The following is a 22,485-nucleotide window of genomic DNA, read 5'->3' as shown; positions in this document are numbered from 1 at the left end:
GGGAGTACACTGTTCCTAGAGAGCTGCTGGGCCTTAGTCCTAACAATGAAAACACTGGTCTGGAATCAACAAGAGGAAAAATTAACTCCGTGGCAAGAGGGAAGGCCAAACATGCAAAAGGTGAGTAATCCTCCTTTGCCATGACTCTTTTTTATCTGGGCTGCCCCCAGAAAGTACTGTGTACTGCTCTCATTTGGGGTAGGTTATCCTGAATCAATGAACCAAAAATCAGAGAATTCCTCACCCTTTGCTCCAACTGCTTCAAAAATGAAGAGCATTCTCAGCAATCAGACTGTCGGCCTTCCGGAAGATGTCAACATCACTCTGAAGGGGCGCGTGGTCACTGTGAAGGGCCCCAGAGGGCCCCTCTGGAGAGACTTCAACCACATCTATGTAAAGCTGAGTCTCCTTGGAAAGGAAATGAAGAGGCTCCAGGTTGACAGAATCAAGAAACAGAAAGGAACTGGCAACTGTCTGACCTATCTGTAGTCATATTCAGAGCATGATCAATGGTGTTTCCCTGGGCTTCTGTTACAAGATGAGGTCTGTGTATGCTCGAATCACATCGTCATTAAGGAGAATGGGTCCTTGGTTGAAATCAAAATTTTCTTTGATCCACAGAGTTCAGATGAGGACAGGTATTGCTTGTTCTGTTTCTCAAGCCCAGAAGGATGAATTCATCTTCAAAGGAAATGATGCTGACCTTGTTTCAAATCCAGTGGCTTTGGTTCAATAGGCCACAACAGTCAAAAATGATACAGAAAGTTTCCAGATTCCAGATGGAAATGTGTGTGAAAATGGACCAGCGAAGCAGGATGATGAGTAAGACTTGAGTTACCCAGCTCCAGAAATAAAATCCGGAATTATAAGTACGATTGGTGATTTCTTTGGGGACAATAAACTTCTATTAAAAAAAAATTTCCTCATTTGAAGCTACCTACTCAGGTGATTCTGATTTGTAACAAGTTGACACTAAAACCAACTATCATATGTGAGAATGTTCATGTTCCATGGCAAGGTGAGGCCTGAGGAGAATGTAGGAGGGTGAAGATATGGACAGTGAGGAAGAGACCATTGTGACCAATATTAAATTCGCCTTCATATTAGACACCACATGAATACATGTATGGACATGCATTTTATATATGTGTATATATATATAATGTATATTATTAGACAATATATGTGTATGTATAGATAATATGCAGACAATATATTGGTAGATACTTAGTTTACACAATTATGTTAGAAAAGTATTGCCAACAGTGCTTCATAGATGAGCATAAAATCCAAGAGGATGTTAATGTTTCAAGGTCACAGGCCAACAAATGGATTATGGTGGAGCTAGAATTGTCTGACTCCAAAGTCAAGCTCCTGAATGTAGATGTGAAGTACACAAGGACACCTTCCAAAGAAGTCACCCTCCACGGCAGAGCACTACAGAATGGCCAAAGCCATAATGATTCTTAACACCTCTCTCATTCAGTCATCACTCACTTTCAGAAAAAAAGAAGTGGGAGCAGCCTCCTGGTGACCAGGGTACCTGCCAGGCTGAGGGTGCTTCTCTTGCCCGCTGCATGCAGACCTTGTCAGCTACTCATGTGGTCCAAAGCAGAGAAGCCATTTTCTGCCAGACTTGGGCCCCGCATCTAAGAAACGGTGTGTTGAGACTGCAGAGCATCTGTGCCTGGAATGCCATGCAGCCTCATTCATGGAGTATGAGCCCCCCTGGATACCAGCTCCACGTGGAGAATATAGTACCCCTGGAAAACGGTCCTGCAAAAGACTGTTTCATTTTCCTTCAAATGCACCCAAAGTCTCTTCATAGGGAACTTTCCCTCACGTTTCAGAACTATATATACTCTGAACCACTGTCCTGCAGGGGGTTTTGTTTCCTGCCCTTGCTTGCTTTGAACACCAATTACTCCCAGAAGCCACTGGATGGGCAGCCTTGGAAACACAAGCTGGGCCAGCCCATCCACCACTAGGGGGCATGACGTCCCCGATAGAGGCACCCAGAAGGCTGTAAATGCACCGCAGATTTCCTGGCATTCAACTCTCATCCTGAAAGTGTTTCTTCCAAAATCAGCCTCCTTTGGACACCTACAGAAGAGATGTGTCATTTGATAATTCTGGAGAAATTTCTTCATCTGAAAATGGGGAGTTGAGGGGACCCTAGCCCACATAGGAAGGCTGCAACAGAGCTTCAAATTCCCTGAGCCAATGTCAGGCTTGTTCTGGAGAACCATGATTTAATAATGTGACTCTTCAGGAGGTGCTGGGCAGGAAGTCACACACCCCCAGACACAAGGTCCTCAGAGAGATGCTGTCCATCAGTAGCTAAAACAAAACAAAAAAAATGAGAATCCCCATAAGCAACAGGCACTTTAGCACCCAGACAAATCAGGGTGTGGGTGAGACGGACCACCAAATGGAGCGGTTATTCTCTAGCTCTGTGGTCTTCTGAATATCAACAAACAGCATGCATTATATACTGCACACTGTATACCAGCCAGTGGGGAAATAATGGTCTCTGCCTGCTGAACATTATGGAGAAATCTGATATTCCTATATAATATGTAACATCATAGCCTGTGATCTTTCCAACTACACCTCCCCTCCTTATCTGTTCCACCTTAAAAGTGCGGTATCCAAGAGCCAGGTCAAGATTGCTCTGGGCAAACTTCAAGGTTTTCCTTTTGTTTTGCAGTTCCAAGAATTGAACCTAGGGCCTTGTCCATACTAGGCAAGTGTTCTCCTACCGAGCTGTGTTCCCAGCTTCACACTGTATGTTTTTGTTTCTTTCTTTGATTCTGGGGGCAGGGTGGTTTCTAGACAGGGGTTCACTGTGTAGCCTTGGCTATCCTGGAACTCAATCTGTAGACCAGGCTGGTCTTGAACTCAAAGATTCTCCTGTCTCTGCCTCCTGAGTGCTGGGATTAAAGGCGTGTGCCACCGCTGTACAGCTCACACTTTCGTTTTTCATCTGCCTTTACTTCTATGTTATTGGGGTGTGGTAGGCTCAAGAGAACTACAGTGATTTTTCTAAGCCCCATGATCTGATATAGTACCATTGTTTGAAGAAGTTTCCCAGCCTCCCTGACCAGGTTATAAACATCACCTACTACTCAAGAACCATTGGAACTTAGATTGGCTCTTCAAGGCTTAGCAGGCACACACACAGTCAGTCAGATGCACACACCATTGTCTGACTCATCCACAGAAGATGGGAAATCCACCCAGTGGAAACATTATGACAAAAACAGGCCTCTCACTTCCTTGGAAACAGTGCCCACTGCATTTAGTATCCGTTTGTCATATCTATTCGCTAGTCTAATTTTCTGACCCTCCCACTGACTCAGTGAGCTACCCTACTACTTTCAGGAAAATTTTATTTAAATCCACAAAGATGAGTTTTGTTTCTTATGGCTATAAAACTCTGATATACACAGGATGAAAAATTAAGCCATTGATCCCATCCTTTAGGAGCTCAGCACCTAAATGGAAGAAAAAACCAGAACATTTCTCAGGGGCATCCAATGTATTAGCACCTACTGTACCAGGCACAGCAGCAGCTAACAAGCAGAGTATCTGGCTACAAGGAACTTGGTCTCTGGAAGAATGAATACCTCAACAGGTAATGACATATTTACATTAAAAAGCTTTTGACATTGTGCTGGATAGTTTTATGTCAACTTGACACAAGATAGAGTCACCAGAGAGGAGGCAACCTCAATTGAGAAAACTCTAGAAGACTGGGCTGTAGTCAAGTATGTAGAGCATTTTCTTTATTTGTAGTTGTTGTGGGGGATGGGCATCACATTTTGGGTGGTACCACCCTGATCTGGTGTTCCTGGGTTCTATATGGAAGCAGGCTGAGCAAGCCATAAGGAGCAAGCCAGTCAACAGCACTCCTTCATGGCTTCTGTATCAGCTCCTGCCTCCAGGTTCCTTTCTAGTTTGAGTTACTGTCCTGAATTTGATGATGAACTGTGATGTGGAAGTGTAAGCCAAATAAACCCTTTCCTCCTTAAGTTTCTTTTGGTCATGGTGTTTCATCACAGTAATAGTAACCTTGACTAATGTAGAAGTTGGTACCAGGGAGTAGGGTATTGCTGTGACAGGCCTGATCATGCAGTTTGTTGTAGGAATATGGAGGAGGACTTTGGGACTTTGAACTAGAAATGTGGTTGAACACCTTAAGTGGGGCTTACTGGGCTCTCCTAGTAGGAACATGGAAGATAGTGGTGCTGAAAGTGATGTAGATTATAATGGCCTGGTTCAAGAGGTTTTAGAAGGGGAAGAATATTAGTTAGTAAGTGGCCTAGAAATTGTTCTTGTAATATTTTGGAAAAGAATGTGGCTGCTTTCTGCCCTTGTAAAAAAAAAAAACAAAAACAAAACAAAAAACAAAAAACAAAAAAACTAGGGCTAGATTCAAAGTTTTGGATCAATGGAATTGGCAGAAGAGATTTCAAGACAGCCCGGTATTGACTCTGTCAAGTGGTTATTAACAGTTGCCCTTATGCAGATCTATAATGAAAAGGAGCAAGCTGAGCAAGGAAAAAATGAAAATGTATACTGTGAGGAGAAAAAGGAGACCCAGGAAGTCTAATGTAGCTAATGCTCAAGAAGATAAAAAGTTTAAAGAAAAGCCTGAAGCTAAATGGAATAAAGGGAGTGGTGACCTAAGGGCAAGACCCCATCCAGGTGAGCTTCCAAGTTATGAAAAGGAACTAAAGAAAAGCCTAAGTGGTGAAGGAACCTTGGAAAACAGAAAGCTGATGCAAGTGTAATTGAAGGACCAAGTTCCAGCCCATCAAGCAGCAGAACTTGGCAGCTTTGGCCATGTAGTTCTGGCTTTAGAGTCAAGGTTTCAAGAAAGGGGTTGTGGAATCTCCCTCTGTGGCTAAGGAAAGCTGCTGAAGCCGGCCTGTGTCAGGGGCTTTCCTGCATGGAGGCCAAGACAGACCATTGTGTGAAGCTATGTGCGTGAGGCTTGGATTATATTGGAGACCCCAAGATGTTGGGGAGTCGTGAGATACCTGCCAAGGAGAGCTGCTAACAAGGTGTGGAACCAGCCCAAGAGAGGGAAGTGTGTTGCAGTCAACAAAACTGAAAGGAGTTAGAGATCTGAAAAGTCTTTGACATCAAACATAAAGAAACAGGGTTTGGAGTTTTCCCTGCTGGTTTAGGTCTTGCTTTGGTCCAGTATTTCCTCACTATGCTTCTGCCTTCCTTCCCATCTGAATGGTAAGGTATGTTCTATGCCATTGTATGTTGGAAGAAATAGGTTTTCTGTACCCCGATAATAGGTTTCTCCACCGATACAGTAGGCCAGATCAAGCCAAATTAAAAAGTAAAAGACCAGGTTTATTCTGGGCAAAGCAGCTCCTGGGTGACCCTCCAGCCCCCAGAGATAGAGGCAGGAGAAGTGGGAAGGAGAAAATCACACGACCAATCTAAAGGAGGAAGCTCAAATACCCGTAGGCATGGAATGATGATGTGTCTGCCACAGCTGGGTTTGTGCCCAATTATAACACTTTAGGTGGGGATCGGGCAGCTGGCAGCTTCAGGGGAGGAGCTGCAGTGACCCTGAATGCAGAACTGGGCTTTTTGGCAATCTCTGATTCCGTTGGAGATTTTCTAGGAGGGCGGGTTTGAGAGAGAGAGAGAGAGAAATGGGGGCTTTTGAAGAGGCAAGATGTTCCAGTCGAACTGGAAGTATGCAATCTGCTTTTTGATTTTGATTTTACAGGGGGTTATAGCTAAGCAATTGCCATGAGTCTCAAAGGAGACTTTGAACTTTGGACTTAAACAGTGTGGAGACTGTTAGAGACTATGGGGACTTGAAAGTTAGTCTGAATGAATTTTTGTATTATGACATTGTTACAAGTCTATGGGGGGCAGGGAGTGGAATGTGGTGGTTTGAAAAAGAATGGCCCCCATTGGCTCAAATATTTGAATGCTTAGTTATCAGCGAGTGGCACTATTTGAACGGATTAGAAGGATTAAGAAGTGTGGCCTTGTTGAAGTACGTCAACTGGAGGTGGGCTTTGAGGTTTCAAAAGCCCATGCCACGCCCAGCGTCTCTCTTTCTCTGCCTGTGGATCAGGATGTAAGACTCTCAGCTACGGCTCTAGCGCCATGTGTACCACCATGCTCCCCACCATGGTGAAAACTGTAACTGTAAGCAAGCCCCCAAATAAATGCTTTATTTTATGAGTTTCCTTGGTCATTGTGTCTTCTCACAGCAATAGAGCAGTGACTAAGACAGATGTGTAAAGACTGAGGTGGAAGCGGGAAGGGGAGCCCGACCCAGCCTGGGTGGGTGAGGCCCTATACAGTCTGTTCTTGCTGCTATAATGAAGTATCACAGACCCTGAAATTTATTCCCCACAGTCCTGGTGCTAGAAAGGCCAAGATCAAGGTGCTCGGGGATCTGCTTTCTGGTAGAGCCTCTCTGTTCTTAAGGTTGCATCCTCTTCCTGTTATCTCACATGGCAGAGGAGCAGCAGATAATTGACCTGGAAGCATTCTGAGAACTCTCTTATACATCCATTAATCCCACTCATAAGGTCAGAGCCCTCATGCTTAGTCACTTCCCCTGAAGAGCAGCCTTTGGACACTGCTACCCTGGAGATTAAGCTTCCATATGAACATTGGGGGTGTATGCATTCAAATGTTAGCACTTTTTGGAAGAAGAGGGCCATGATATTTGAGTCAAACCTTAAGTGTAAGACTAAATCAAAGACAGAGACCATGAGAAAAGAGATAGTAGTTCCTGTGTCAGAGATCACAAGATAGATTCATCATGGTGTGGGTGAGGTGAGTAAGCAGGTTGCTGTTGCTAGAACCAGTGTTCCCAGTGAAGAACAATAGTGTTGGTATAGGCAGACATAAAATGAGGGGGATGCAGTGGGCAAAGGAGTAGTCTCAACACTTTACAGGACTTAGGTGCAGAGGTAGGAACTGGAATACCTGCTGAGGGTAATGGAGATATGGACCAGGGATAAGGAGAGAAATTCTGTGGAACAGATACCCAAGGAGAACTTGGTATGTTATATATTTCATTGACAGAATATACATTCATTGACAAAATGCCTGATGGAAACAACTCAATGGATGAGAGTTTATTTTGACTCCTGGTCTCAGGTACAGTCCATTAAGGCAGGGAAGGTACAGTGGCTGGGACTGTACATGGCACTGTAAACTTGGAACATAGCTTCTTCACATTTCTTCAGACAGGAAATCAGAGAGCTTGGCCTGGAACTGCAACCAGGCTACAAATGCCCAGTGCTCACCACCCCAGTGGTGTATTCCTGAAAGGTTCCACAAATGTTCCAAACACTACCATAAGATGGGAATTAGTGCAGGCACGTGACCTGTTGAGGACACTGAACATTCTATAATAGCTAGAGACCATGACTATCTAACGGAACTGTTCACATGACTATAACATTTTCTCCAGAACACGTAAGTACTAGTGTGTAGTAAAGAAGGACAGTGGCCTAAAATGAAGGTTTGGTTGCACATTTGGAGTCAGGCATCTGAATTTTTGGAAGTGTGTATCTCCAGTTTGTTCAGGAGGAACTAGACACACAGTTGAAAGTTGTCTTTGATTCAGATGGAAGCAAAAACATGAGAATGGGATATAAAAGTGTCAGGATACAGAATGGACTAGAATCTGCCACATGTGGCTCACAGGCCATTTCACGCCTCAAAGCAAAAGTACTTTGAAGTTCTAAGCATAAAAGAAACTTGTGACTAACAGAAAATTAAACAATAGTCACTTCAGGTCACCTCACTGTGAGCTCCAAAATGTTTTCTCCATTTTTGCAGTATATTGACATACCATCTTCCATGAGGAAAATTCGTAAGTATTATTTAATCATTTTAAGGGGAAAGCATGACATCACAGCTTTTCTGTGTGAAAAGCATGTATTCAATGATTGTCACAGATTCTCCTGTGACAGGTGTCATTGTGAACCACTTACATATAGGGGAACTAAAGAGTAAAGAACTGAAGATATTTGCTTGAGGTCACATAGACAGCCAGTGGTAAAGCTGAGGTCCAAATCCATCAGCTCTTTAGCTGTGATGTCTTGACCATGGACATTCTATTGACTCCTTAGAATTCATCCCTCCTCTTTGTGGTTAAAACCTGAATCCCACCTCACCTCCCAAACTAATGTTGCAGTCATAATCCTCCATACCTCCAAAGCTGACTGTCTTTGGAGAGAGGGTGTTTACAAAATTATCTATGTTAAAAATGAAACTATGCAGCCACCTGAGACCATGTTGGTGTCTGAGGGCCATATATCCACTGGGGCCATACTGATCTGGGTGACCTGGGTGCCATGGTGATGTCTAGGCCCAAGTTGTTGCCAAGGACCATGTCTGGGTCAGTGGTCCTGCTGCAGCTGGGGTTGGTGTTGATCTCTGTGGCCCATATTATCACAGGGAGCCATGCAAACCATGCATGTTGACGTCTGAGAGCTTCGCTTAGCTGGCACCGCTGTTCACTGGCCCCTAGCCTGAGGGGGTGCCGTCAACGAAGCCTAGACTGACCAAATCAACTACCACAAGACCCACATCCATGGCTTTGAGTAGACCTACCCCAACATCTACTCCATCTATGACCTGCCAGAATACGTGGAAGGTCTGATCTTTCGGAACCACAGCTACCGGATCTCCATGACTCTGGGCAACAGCAGGATAGTCAAGAGAAGTTTCAGTGAGGGTCCAGTATTGACAGTGTACCAGGGGTCAGAGGCCTTGAACTAGACTAACAACTCATTGCAATGAACACTTCCAAGTAAAGCTGAGTGGACAAAAGGGTCTACTGCATGACACACCACAGATCCCGATGCCACTGAGATAAATAAAGAGGTGTTGGAGAGGTGGGCAAGACAGAGGAGTGAAATGGGTTTTGTTTGTTTTTTGTTTTGTTTTGAATTAATTTTTTTAAGATTTTTTGTTTGGGGATGATACATGGGCAAGAGGCACATGTGGAGAGACTGAGAACTGAGCAGATTTGGGGTGCATCATGTGAAATTCCCAAAGAATCAATAAAAAAGTTACATTAAAAAATTTGAGCCCATGTAGTAGGGTATGACCTAGTAAGAGTAATGTCCATTTAAGAAGAGATTTGAACACTGACGTGTATGACAGGAAGACCTCAAGAAGACACAGCAAGAAGACAGCTTGTGAGTCAAGGAGAGATCTCTTATGTAGGGGACCAACCCTATGGACATCTTGACCTGCTGACATCAGACTTCCAGCCCCAGCCCTGAGAAAAAGAATTTCTGGTCTTTACACACACACACACACCCATACTCTGATACAGCCCTGGAAAATTAATATGGGTTTTCAGCTGAAAAAGGACCAGGGGAAGAGAGAGAATGGGGTGGGTGTGGGCACGATACTATTGTTAGTGAAGTCTATTCATATTAAAAATGTTTAAAAATCTGTGAAAATAGATCATTGCATTGGATAAATGAACTTTTACTAGACCATATTTTAAAAACAAATCATCCGAATCCATTTCTGGAAACGGGAGGAAAAGCAGAAAACGTCTCAATGTGCATTGAAGTGGGACTGTGAAAACTGTACCATAGGAAAGGGCAACTTAATTAAGACCACAGTGTGCTTGCTAATTAGCTTTCTCCTCTCTGGTGAGCCCAGCAAAGGCAGCCATAAACAGCAGGGGCCGAGGATGTACTGATCCACAGATGAGGTGAGCCCAGCGCTAAGAGCTCAGCTTCCTTGGATGGCAGAAGCACTTTCATTAATAATGAATCTGTCTGTCCTTGTATCTTCTGAGTTTCCTATCAATACTATGATTATTGGTCTGAAACAGGAGACTGCCAGTAACCACAGGCAATTGAGAGGTTATTAGAAAGTGTGGATACTGCATTCCAGGGAAAAAACTATTTCAAAAGAAATTTCATATTTAGTACTGGCAGGCAGGTGGCCTGATGTTGGTTTGCAAGTTTTCTTCATGGTTAGGATTCTTGGAGTTATCTGACCCTAAGGCTTTAGGTGCCCTATATTCTGACTATTGTAGACACGAAATAAATTCAGAGCAACTCAGCCACAGGCCTGAATGATGTCAGGATTTTAATGCTTTGTAGATGAGGGGAATTCACAGTTTTGACCAACGAGTCTTGCTTTCAGCTCTATTCTATCCTTTAAGAGCCATGTGTGGATTGGGCAAAGATCTTAGTTGCTATAGTGATTGCCTTGCAAACACCAGGACCTGAGTTCAAGCCCCAAAATCAACATTAAAAAAGAAAAGTCTGGTGCAGTGGTGCATGCCTGTAATCTGTAACCCTGGAACTGGGAATGTGTACACAGGTGGACTGCCAGCACTTACTGCCAGCCAGCCTAGTCTGGTTGGCAAGTCCCAGGCTAGTGTGCACCTGCACACACATAAGCATGCATGTGTGTGTCTGTGTGCATGTGCGTGCGCACACACAGAGACACATACATTTCCCATTTGAACGAATTTAAAACCAGGAAACTTGGTTAAATGTTTCATTTGGATTGAAGTTATTGTCTCATTTCCCTTTACACAAGGGAGGGCCTGCTCTACAGCTTGCTTCTTCATACGTTGGAAGGAGACAGAGTTCTGTCTTAGCTGATGTGACATACACATGATGGATGAACTTTGAAAAGCCCTTCTCAGTCTGGGAGGGGGGGCACTAACGCACAGAGAACAGGGCCCATTTCATGCAAGTACCCATGTGAAAAGGCTACTTGATTCAGATTTGAGAAAGAGGGGGCACTTTTTAAGAGACGATACACAGTAGTTGGCATTCAATCCAACTTTGGAATCAATGAGTAGGAAATAGGGGGGCGGGGGCTGGGTGGGAAAAAGCCAAAAACCGAGGAAGGAAATTAAAAAGAAACAGACAATTTTTTTCTTTTTCTTTTGTTTTTGTAAGTGTTTTGTCTGAATGTATGCCTGTGTACCACTTGTGTGCCCGATGGCCAAGGATTCCAGAAGAGAGTGTCAGAGGCCCTGAAACTCAAGTTACAGACAGTTGTGAGTTACCATGTGGATGCTGGGAATGGAACCCAGGTCCTCTGGAAAAGCAGCCAGTGCTCTTACCTCACAAGCTGGCTTAAAAAGGATGAAAAGGGAAAAGCAGAGAAAGATCTGCAGAGATCAGGTGCAGAGGCAAATAAGCAGAAGTAACAATGTACATTAGAAAGAAAAGCACAGAGACAGAGGGTTTCAACAGACTTTTAGGATATCTTACACTTCATTTTTAGGTTTTAGGACACCACAGCCTCAGAAGCTTGTAGTACGAATCTTTTCTTTCTTTTTTTTTTTTTTAAAGAAATATATATATATTTTTTAAGATTTATTTATTTATTATGTATACAGCGTACTGCCTACATGTATGCCTTCAGGCCAGAAGAGGACACCAGATCTCATTATAGATGGCTGTGAGCCACCATGTGGTTGCTGGGAATTGAACTCAGGTCCTCAGCCAGTGCTCTTAACCACTGAGCCATCTCTCCAGCCCCCACAGCACGAATCTTAACAGGGCTTATTAATAAAATCAAACCTGAAGCCAGGTATTGGGGTGAATGCTGGAAGATCAGAGAAGCAGAACAAGCCACAGCTTTCTCACCTCACCAACTTCTCAGCTGATCCTGTTTCCTCAGACTGGAAGCCTCTCAGTCCTCATCCAAATGAATCTCAGCCGAACTGCTGCTCAAAAGCCTAAAAGCTTAACCAGCCGAAAGCGTCTAGTTTCTGGTCTTCATGCCTTATATACCTTTCTGCTTTCTGCCATCACTTCCTGGGATTAAAGGTGTGTGTGACCATGCCTGGCTGTTTCCAGGGTGGCTTTGAACTCACAGAGATCCAGGTGGATCTCTGCCTCTGGAATGCTAGGATTAAAGGTGTGTGTGCCACCATTTTCTGGCCTCTGTATCTAGTGGCTGTTCTGTTCTCTGACCCCAGATAAGTTTATTAGGGTGCACAATATTTTGGGGAACACATATCACCACAGACACTGTACCATGTTGTTTGCCAAAGAGCAAAAGAAAGACAAAAGTCCTGAAATTCCACCAGCAGGTAAATAAACCTCATCTACAAACCACTGAGCCACATGAACCTTGTGTTTTTGGGTAGTGAGGGAATCTACTGCCCTGTCAGATAAAACCACACTGCATCCTGTCAGTCAGGCAGTTCCGAGATGCTCCATGGTGGTGGACCACACCAGTCACAGCATGGCAGGGATTCGAGCGGCGGTCAAAGAGGCTGACGGATCGGACTCCATACTGGCCTCTGCTTTCTTCTCAGGACCATCTTTGTGTGTGCTCTCCAGACAGGACCACCACTCTTCCGCTGTCTTTGATCCTCTTTAGCACATTCCTGGGAGGTGAGGCCACGTGGCCTAAACCAAAAGGGACAGTTGAAGAAGAACAAATAGACAGTAAAGGGAGATTTTCAAATTTCCTGTCACTCACCGGCCTCTCTTTGTTAGCTGCAGAAACTTGGATCCATTTTCTACTATCTACCCATTGGGACCAGGGGCCCTCTTCTCTCGTATGCTCTGCTCTTTGCATCTCAGACATTGCAACTACCTTCCTAACAATGGAATTAAAGTAACTCAACTCTAACGATGGTTTAAATAAGCATTAAGCCCTTGAACTCTGATGTGCTTCCCTTAGCATTATCTTAAAGGCAGCGATGGACTGAAACTCTGCCAGGAAAGTACAGGATTTTTCTTTCTTTCTTTTTTTTTTTTTTTCATCTCTGCTGGAAAAAAACAGACTTATTTCATGTGGCCATTGAGGGCAAATTTGTAAACACATTCTTGTTTTCAAATCATCCATGCCTCCAGGCCTTCCCAGCTGAGGAGTCTGGTCACACCTGGGATGATGGAGGGGCTTGGAAATGTGTGAGCTGGTTGCTCACTGAAAGGTTGTGTGGACACCTGCTTACAGGCCCCAGGGAGCTCCACAGCCAGAACATGTGTGGCCATGATCTCTATACAACTGAAATAAAAGGAGTTAGGGTTTTCAATTGTCACTTGACATTTCTTCAAAGTCTTTTTTTTTTTTCCTTCCAGGGTTCTCCAAAGTGAATCCTTTTGAAGGTTTATACTACAAGACACTGAAGCTTTATTTCCTGGACCCACAGGCTGGATGACAGCCAACTCAAATGCACCCCAGTGGAGAAAGCTTGGAGACATGAGCTCCCAGCTCAGGTTTCCGGTGGACGAGCGTTCAACCCACAGACTGGAAGCTGAGGTCATGGATTACTTTCTCATTTTCTTCCAAGTGTCAGGTCACTTTCTGCTCCCTGACATAATTGTCTTGCATCATGCATAACAAATGGCTTTTAGCCCATTTCCTCACTCAGACAGACTTCTAATCAGCTAGGAAAAACTGCTATTAATATCTCTCCATTTAGATGATGCTAGTGAGCAAAGTGTTGAGAGGAGCCGTGGAGTGGTAGTCTAGAGGTCAAATAGAGAAGCAACTCAGGAAACGGGGCTTCATTAGTTGGGACAAGAAAGTCCAGAAAATGTGAAACTCGCCTCGTGCAGTTTTTAATCAGCCTAGAAATAGGACTTTAGCCCATTGATAAATTTCTTTATTAATATAAAGGAAACAAATGAACAGCATTGTTCCTTTCTGGCTTACCCTGGGGTTTTGAAGATGGGGTTGGAAACAGAATTCTTTGGGAGGCCAACGTAAGCAGAAAAGAATCCTGGGGTTCATCAGACTCAGTGTCCCACTGATCAGCAGGGTGGGTCAAAAGGTTTCCACTCATGAAAGGGCCAGCTCTCCTGTGATCTCGCTGCCAGTGCTCTCTGGCACCTCTGTCCCCTGGAGTCCTGTGAGTCCCCTGGAGCCCTGTGAGTCCCCTGGAGCCCTGTGAGTCCCCTGGAGCCCTGCGAGATAAACGAACCATTAGTGCAGATTTCTTCTCCTCCAGCACTCCTTTCCTAGCAAAGGAGAATTGCCCTCTGTGCTGCACTTGGGATCTGCTGGCTGATGTGGAGAGAACAGACAATGGAGGCCTCTGTATCACTGCAAATACAAGAGAGAGAAGCCCTGACGTTCAGAGGACCGTATCTGAGACCTGCCATTGCCTGGGGGTGGCCCAGTGATCACTTTGTAGATCACTTGGAGTTCTTCACTGATAAAAAAATGTCTACTTTAATTAGAAACTGAAGTCTATACTCTTCCTTTTTTCAACCTCATAAGTCAGTGTGTGTGCATATGTGTGTGTGTGCATATGTGTGTGTGTGCATATGTGGGTGTGTGTGCATATGTGGGTGTGTTACTGCACATTTTTGCATAGGTTTTGCAATACTGAGAGTTGCATAATCAGTTGTAGGCTTCTGTCTGCTCTACTGAGGTAACTGTACCCTAGGCCAACTATTCTAAATACTCTTTTCCTCTTTTCAGATGTACCCTGAGCCCACTGAACAGATGTAGCCACTGTGCTTAAATATTTCACTGTAAGTACTCAGTATTGGCAGATTTATTAAGGCAACTCCACATAGGTAAAAAGGTTTATTTTGGGGGGTAACTTACAGCTAGTAAAGGGGTTGGTTACAGGATCTGGGAGAGATGAGGTGCAGTCCAGCTGGGTTCTCTGGAGAACTCCACTCAGTCTATATTCCAGCATCCAGGATCACCAGGAACCAAGAGTGCCAGCACATCCAGATCTCCGGTCTTACGGGGCCATCATAGGTAGTTGTGATAGTTCCCTGAAGCCACACTGGGGGTAGTACCTCCAGGTCAAAGCTGGAAAAACTACCCACTACAACTCAGTGCATAGCTTAAGCAGAATATTTACTAAATAAATTATTGGGTTTGTGGCCTTTAGCCTCTGGAATTCTGCTAATAAATACAAATACAGAAACCCCATTTAGTAAATACTTCCCAAGTCTGCATTTGTGAAGCAGGACTCCGATATCTCATGCACTTCTTCACACACAGTCTAGCAAGGATCTCATTCATCAGCAGAAATGAACTGTCTGCATATCGCCCCAAGGTCCCAAGTTAGACAAATGTCTCTGCCTTGCACTCACGACAGCATGTTTCCTTACCAGCTGTGAAAACTACTGTATCTTAAATATCTGAAGCAAACCTGTGTTTGCCAAATAACCAGAACCAAGTAAAATTTTGTATGTCAGTAGTTTTTGTTTATAATCAACTCAATGTCCTGAATATTCGAAACTCAATAAACTGGCTGCAGGTTTCTGGGCCACTTAAATAAATGACTAATGTTCTATAAATCTGAGAAATAGCCCTCTGCTATGTCCACAGTCTGTGCATCCAGAAGACTGGGGCCTACCTAAATGGTCTTGTCAGTCCTCTGAAGACGTAATCAAACCCCACAGATCCAGGACAAGCACAGTAGTATCACAGCTTGTGTGTGTCAGCCCATGTTGTGTGTGTCGACCCATGCTGTGTGCCCTTCAGTTGAAGAGCTGGTTAGGGTCTCAGGCCACCTTCATCCTTTGGCAGATGATTTCACCTAAGCTAAGCCAGGTACCTGCTGGAATCCAAGGGTGATTTCCATTTTGAGTTGGGGGCAGTACCATAAGAGTTAAAAATGCATGGTTCTTTTTCTGCTAAAGAAGAAAGGTAGAATTAAAAAAAAAATCTTGGGCTGGAGAGATGGCTCAGTGATTAAGAGCACTGACTGTTCTTCCAGAGAACCTGAGTTCAGTTCCCAGCACCCACATGGCAGCTCACACCTGTCCGTCCATAACTCCAGTTCCAGGGGACCTGACACCCATACATACAAGCAAAACACATAAAATAAAAAAGTGCACATAAAATAAAAGTAAATTTTAAAAAATCTTTCTTACATAGTTAGGAATGGGGTTCTAAGTCCTTAATCCCAGCAGAGGTAGGCAGAGCTCTATGAGTTCAAGGCCAGCCTGGTCTACATGGTGAGTTCCAAGCCAACCAGTTGCACAGGAAGACACTGTCACAACTACTACTACTACGACTACTACTACTGCATTTTACATATACATGTTGAGAAAATATTTAAAAAGGAAGGCTCCGAGTATGGATGCCAGTTCTTTAGGGCTTTCCTAGCAACCAGGATTCTTTAGAGCATATTTTGTGGACTCAAACCAAGTTCAAGGGCTACTTTTATACCTTGTTGAAGTTAGTAGTAGTTTTTAATGCTTTTTAAAGGTTGAAAGAAAGAAAGGAAAGAAGGAAGGAAGGAAGGAAGGAAGGAAGGAAGGAAGGAAGGAAGGAAGGAAGAGCGAGTGAGCCACAAGCAATATGTGTGATAGTTTAGCGTGGTGGCACATGTCTGGAATCCCTGAACCTGAGGCTGAGGCAGGAGCATGATGAATTACAAGGTAGGCTGGATTACATCGCCAGACCCCGTCAGGAGATGGGGAAGGGGCAGCAAGACTGTGTGCCCGAGACAGTGATGGTGTGATAGTGTAGAGGCTGAGGTGGTCACTGTCTGCCCCTGTAAATAAAAGGGTTACTACCTTCCTGCAGGAACCTCGTATTTGGGTTCTGTAGAGAAAGGAGACGATGGTGAAGGTCAGTGCTAGCCTAGGACAGACAATGAAAACATTCTCTGCATGTCTATACAATTATAGCATAATTGTGCCATATAATTCTGTGCTCTGGGCAGGAGGAAGGGTCAGAGCATGTGCAATCTGTGCTCTGGGCAGGAGCAAGGGTCAGCGCATGTGCAATCTGTGCTCTGGGCAGGAGGAAGGGTCAGCGCATGTGCAATCTGTGCTCTGGGCAGGAGGAAGGGTCAGCGCATGTGCAATCTGTGCTCTGGGCAGGAGGAAGGGTCAGCGCATGTGCAATCTGTGCTCTGGGCAGGAGGAAGGGTCAGCGCATGTGCAATCTGTGCTCTGGGCAGGAGGAAGGGTCAGAGCATGTGCAATCTGTGCTCTGGGCAGGAGGAAGGGTCAGGACACGTGCAATCTGTGCTCTGGGCAGGAGGAAGGGTCAGCGCATGTGCAATCTGTGCTCTGGGCAGGTGGAAGGGTCAGGACACGTGCAATTTGTGCTCTGGGCAGGAGGAAGGGTCAGCGCATGTGCAATTTGTGCTCTGGGCAGGAGGAAGGGTCAGCTCATGTGCATATGCAGCCTGTGCTCTAGGCAGAAGCAGCTGCCCTCAAGGGTACCTGAGAGTTTAGGGAAGTTGCTTTCCCGAGGGCTTTACCACCAGCCAGCTTTCCTATGTGTGATGGTCAGTGCTGACTGTCACCTTGACAGGACCCAGAATCACTAATGAGAGACACCTCTGGGCAGGTCTGTGAGGGATTATCCTGATCAGCTAATTGAGTGAAAGACCCACCGAAATGTGAGTGGCATCATTTTGTGGTCTGGAGTCCTGGACTGAATGAAAAGGCAAAAGGCAGCTAACTAGCGTTCACCTCTTGGCTTCTTGACTGTGGGCACATGAGAGCAGCCACCTCCTGGTTCTGCCACTACACACTCCCTGCCATAGTGGATGGCATCCTGTAGTCAAACTTCTTCTGTTCCACCTGCCAACTCCCAATAACCACATGGAGACTTCTTATTAATTATGAAAACTCGACAAATAGCATATGCTTATTCCTAACTAGCTCTTACAACTTAGTTAACCCATATCTTTTCATCTGTGCTCTTGTATGTGGCTCGGTTACTTTTACTCTATGCTCCCCATAATGCTTCCTCTCCAGCTGGCTGGCGACTCTCTGCATCTTTGCCCATCCTCTTCCCAGCATCCTCTCTGCCCTGAAAATCCTGCCTAGCTATTGGCATTCAGCTTTTTATTAAACCAATCCAAGTGACAAATCTTCACAGTGTACAAAAAGATTACTCCACAGCAGCATCCTTTACAAGTGTAAGGAGAAATAAACTCCCCCCCCCCCCAGCTGTTTTTGCTGGCATTTATTTGCAGCAACAAGTGTTGTGATAGAGAGGCCTTGTCGGGTGGAGCCAAGGTGCCCCAAGTGGGTGAGAGACCGAGATGCCATGTAGACAGCTCTCAGTGGAGAGTTTTGTTTGGTGGGAGGAAAGAGAGAGAGGGAGAGATGGAGAGACAGACAGAGAGAGAGAGAGAGAGAGAGAGAGAGAGAGAGAGAGAGAGAGAGAGAACACAAAGGGGGTGGAGTCCTTTCTTAAAGGGACCGGGAATGTAGGATGACATCAGGACTCTGGGTGGGCCAGGGTATTATCTGCTTATTGGCCAGGATTCCAAGAAGCGGGTCTGAACCCTAACAAGACAAATAACTAACACAAGTTACACTGTGAGAGTCAAGGAGTGTTTCTACAGGAGAAGCTACATCTTAAAAAACATCTTGAAACATCTCAGGAGTGGCTCTTAAAAACAATTTGTGAGTTGGAAAGAGCTGAATTCCTTCACAAAGGGGTAGGCTGAGTGCCAGAATTCCTGTCCTGACTTCCCTTGATAAGGAAGTGTAATCCAAATAAATCCTTTTCTCCCCTACTTGCTTTTTGGTCATGCCATTTCATCACAGCAATAGAAACCCTAACAGATAACCTTTGGACCTTTTTTTTCCCCTTCCAGAAATGACTCATTTCATCACACCTATGGGCAAGAGATCCTGGGGATATAACCTTTTGCTGCACAGCTATGTAGCAACAAAAACTGAGTTTCATGTTTACCATTGAAGAGGGAAGAATAGATTTCAGGACATACGTTTTTGTCTTCTTTACAATTGACAGTTAATTCACTGTGTGCTGAAGTACATTCAAAAGAGAATCCAAACTTTATTCTCAGCCACAATAGCACTTAGCCCCACAGTTCCCTATACCCCCAGAACTTGTCCAAAACATGCAGTCCATATCTAAAAAAACAAAAATCCATTTTAGCCAATAGTTCAAGGCTGAAGGTAAGCAACCCAGTGTACTATCTGCCTGCAGGACATCTTTTAAGGGTTGCAAGGAATCTAATGATTTTAAGGATTGTTAGGAATCTGATGATAACATCTGGCTGCAAGCCATCTTTTAAAGATTGTCTGTCAGGGAAGGAAGGAAGAGGACAGAATTGAGTAGGGATAGAAAACCGTCTGTGTCACAAGTCTGCTTGTCACGCTTGGCTGTCTCCATGGGAACTCTGCATTGGAAATAAACCATTAGAGTTCCATGCCAGGTCTACAACACACGTGCCTATAACACCTGCTGAGAGGAGAGAGGTGTAGGGCATGGCTCTGCAGCTGGGACAGTCCTAGAGCAGAGGTGCTCAAACTTCCAGTGCTGAGACCCCTTAAAACAGTTAATCATGTGGTGACCCCCCAACCATAAAATTATTTTGTTGCTACCTCATAATTGTAATCTTGCCACTGTTATGAATTGTAATGTAAATACCTGATATGCAGGATATCTGATATGTGACCCCTGTGAAAGGGTTGTTCAACTCCCAAAAGGGGTCCCGACCCAGATGTTGAGAACCACTGCCCTAGAGGAACAACTGAACAAATCCTTAAAGAGGAACATGACATTCTCTCTGGTCCCCCCTCCTCTCTCTCCCCTCCCTCTCTCCATCTCTCCCTTCATAGTTTTAAACAAAAATGTGATGTGACCAAATTATCTATGCTCTTAAGATGCTATTTTCCCATACTTAGCAACACGATGCAAATATGATCTGAATATGGTTCACAATTATTCTAACCGTGTAGATAATTGAACAAGTAGATGCACAATGTTTAATCAAGTACTTCTTGATGAGCATCTGAGAACCTTCCTATATTTTCTTTTGCAAATAACTCAGCCACAAACATCCTAATGAACATATCTTTCCACACACGTGTAATTATCATTGCAAAACAGTTGCCAATGCAAAATGGCTGGGTCACAAGGTGTTCTCGCCTATGTAGTAAGGTGTGCTGCCTGGCTTCTTCCCCAGAGCTGCACTGATTTCCCAAGCTCTGCAGCTAATCTACATTAACCTTCCTACATTCTGTATATGAGAAAAATATTTCCTTCCTTCCTTCCTTCCTTCCTTCCTTCCTTCCTTCCTTCCTTCCTTCCTTTATAAACAATATCTTTCTACATAGGCCTGGCTGTCTTGGAACTCACTCTGTAGACCAGGCTGGCCTCAAACTCACAGATTCACCTGCCTCTGCCTCCAAGTTCTGGGATTAAAGGCGTGTGCTACCATGCCTGGCTTCATTGCTTTCTTAATCACATGTAGTAGTTAGTAAACATGCTAAATTCGTTTCATATGTTGACAGGTTGTATTCTCGATTTAGTTTCTCTTTTGTGACTTGTCTGTCCTTTGCCTACTTCTCTCTGGTTTGTGAGTGTCCTCTGTAATAAAGACAGTAACTGTGTGACTTGTCAAATACAGTATAATAGCCTAACGGTTCCTGTCTGATTTTTCTCCCTCTGCCCTGACAGACTGTTATCTTCCTACAGTTACTAGTGAAGTGTAGTTAGTAAGTTTGTCTCTCACCTAAGTCTACAGAGATAGTTTGTATGAGTTTTCTTTCAGCGCTGTTATACATTTTCACTGTCAAGTAGCAAGTAATGTTGAAAACGACATTTTTTTTTCTCATCAAGCCTACTCTCTGTGTATGTCTGTGTGGGTGTACATGGGCACGCCCCCTTCCCCCAACTCACAAGGCCCAGGCTCCCTAACCGAGGACTGTATAGATCTCTGGGGGTTTCATACTCTGTTCTCCCCTCCAGATTTTCTGTTGCAGCTTTTGTTTTATCGAATCATGCTCTCACTGTGTAGACAGGCTGGTCTTGAACTTGGAAGGCTCCTGACTCAGCCTCCTTAGTGCTTGGATTACAGGCCTCTGCCGCCAATGCCTGGTCTGGTGGCATTTTTTGTTTGTTTTATTTATTATTACTTGTGGTGGTTGTGAGGGGTGTGTGTGTGTGTGTGTGTGTGTGTGTGTGTGTGTCTATGGACACAAGTATGTTACAACATGTGTGTAGATGTGAGAGGACAACCTTGTGGAATCAGTTCTCTCCTTCCACTTTTACAGGGGTTCTGGGAATCGAACTTAGGTTGCCAGGCTTGTGTGGCCATTGCTTTTACCACTGAGCCTTCTCACCAGCCCCTGGTGGCATTTTTAAAATGACTTCATTGACAACTAATGAATATGCCATTAAATTCACCCATTTTCAATGTAAGTGTGACAATTTTTAGAAAATTGCCAAGTAGTGCATTAGTCTTGAAATCTAGTTTGGGAACATTTTCAATACATTTCTCCTCCATTCTCTTCCCAACCCCAGGCATCCACTAATTTACTTGCTGTTTCCAGGGAGTAATTCCAGATCCAGCTTCCATAGCTCCCTGAAAACTGACCTACCAGACACAGGTTCAAGAAGCTGGCCAATGACAGAGCTCTAACTCACATCCAAGTCTTGTGCTTCCAAATCCCTTTCACTCCTCCGCTTTCCTGGCCTGGGTACGTTTTTGATGTGGCATGGAAATTTTAGTGATGGCCATTTAGGAAAAAAAAAAAAAAAAAGCCACAAAGATCATTTCCCATAAACTCTGATTTCCTAGGTGGTGTCTTTTCTTGTCATCCACCAGAGGGCGCTGCAAAGATCGGTCTTTGAATCCCTTGTCCTGGCTGGGCAGCTCAAGAAAGAGAATGCAGTCATGTAACTGCACCCTGGGAGTTCCACAGTACTTTCCTCTTGGACAATAGCAAATGGCAATAAGAATGAAAGCCAAAAACTGTTCGGGTGCACATTGGAAGCCTATGCATAGGCTTCTCGGGCCTAGAGCTCTTGCTTTTTTTAAAAAAGTATAATCGGGGTTGGGGATTTAGCTCAGTGGTAGAGCACTTGCCTAGCAAGCACAAGGCCCTGGGTTCCAACCTCAGCTCCAAAAAAAAAAAAAAAAAAAAGTATAATCAAAAGAGAACTTACCAAAAAAGCTGGAGGAGCTCTTAATTTACAGCAATTTGATTTAGCAGGTAGAAAGTCATCAAAATATTAAGGTAATCTGGATAATATTTTACATTTTTAACATAATGGAAGTAGAAACAAGCCTCCTCCCACTGTGTGTACGTGTGTGTGTGTGTGTGTGTGTGTGTGTGTGTGTGTGTGTGTGTGTGTGTGACTCATGTGTGAGTCAGGCATGCATGTGCCACAGAACCCGTATGGAGGTCAGAGGACAACATCGGGCGTCTGTCTTTGCTTTCCACCTTGTTAGCGACAGAGCATTTCTCATTTGCTTCTGTAGCTGGCTCCTGTGCTTCGGGGGATGCTTTTGTCTCTCTTCCATCTTGTCACAGTAGCCCTGGGACTACAGGCTCATGTACCGCATCTGGGCTCCTACTCAGCCTCTGGGAATCCGAACTCAGGTCCTCAAGCTTGCACAGCAAACACTCTAGTGACTGAGGCGAGTCTTCAGCCCATATTCTCAAGTCCTTACCTGAACTCAATATTTGCTCGGCCGCGATGTTTGAGTCTGAAATGTGTTCAAAGGCTCCTGTGTCAAAGGCCTGGTCCCTGTCCCGGCAATCCTGGGAGACA

At 44.5% G+C, this 22,485-nt stretch overlaps 1 pseudogene; it reads left to right on the top strand.

Annotated features, from left to right (window-relative positions):
• The first annotated feature begins 267 nt into the window (after positions 1 to 267).
• On the top strand, positions 268 to 826 carry LOC118570684 (annotated as a pseudogene).
• Positions 827 to 22,485: the final 21,659 nt, after the last annotated feature.

Source organism: Onychomys torridus, chromosome 19 (genome assembly GCF_903995425.1).
Source record: "Onychomys torridus chromosome 19, mOncTor1.1, whole genome shotgun sequence".
Lineage (NCBI taxonomy): Eukaryota > Metazoa > Chordata > Mammalia > Rodentia > Cricetidae > Onychomys > Onychomys torridus.
Note: the sequence above shows the minus strand (reverse complement) of the source record. Positions and strands in the feature narration are given on the sequence as shown.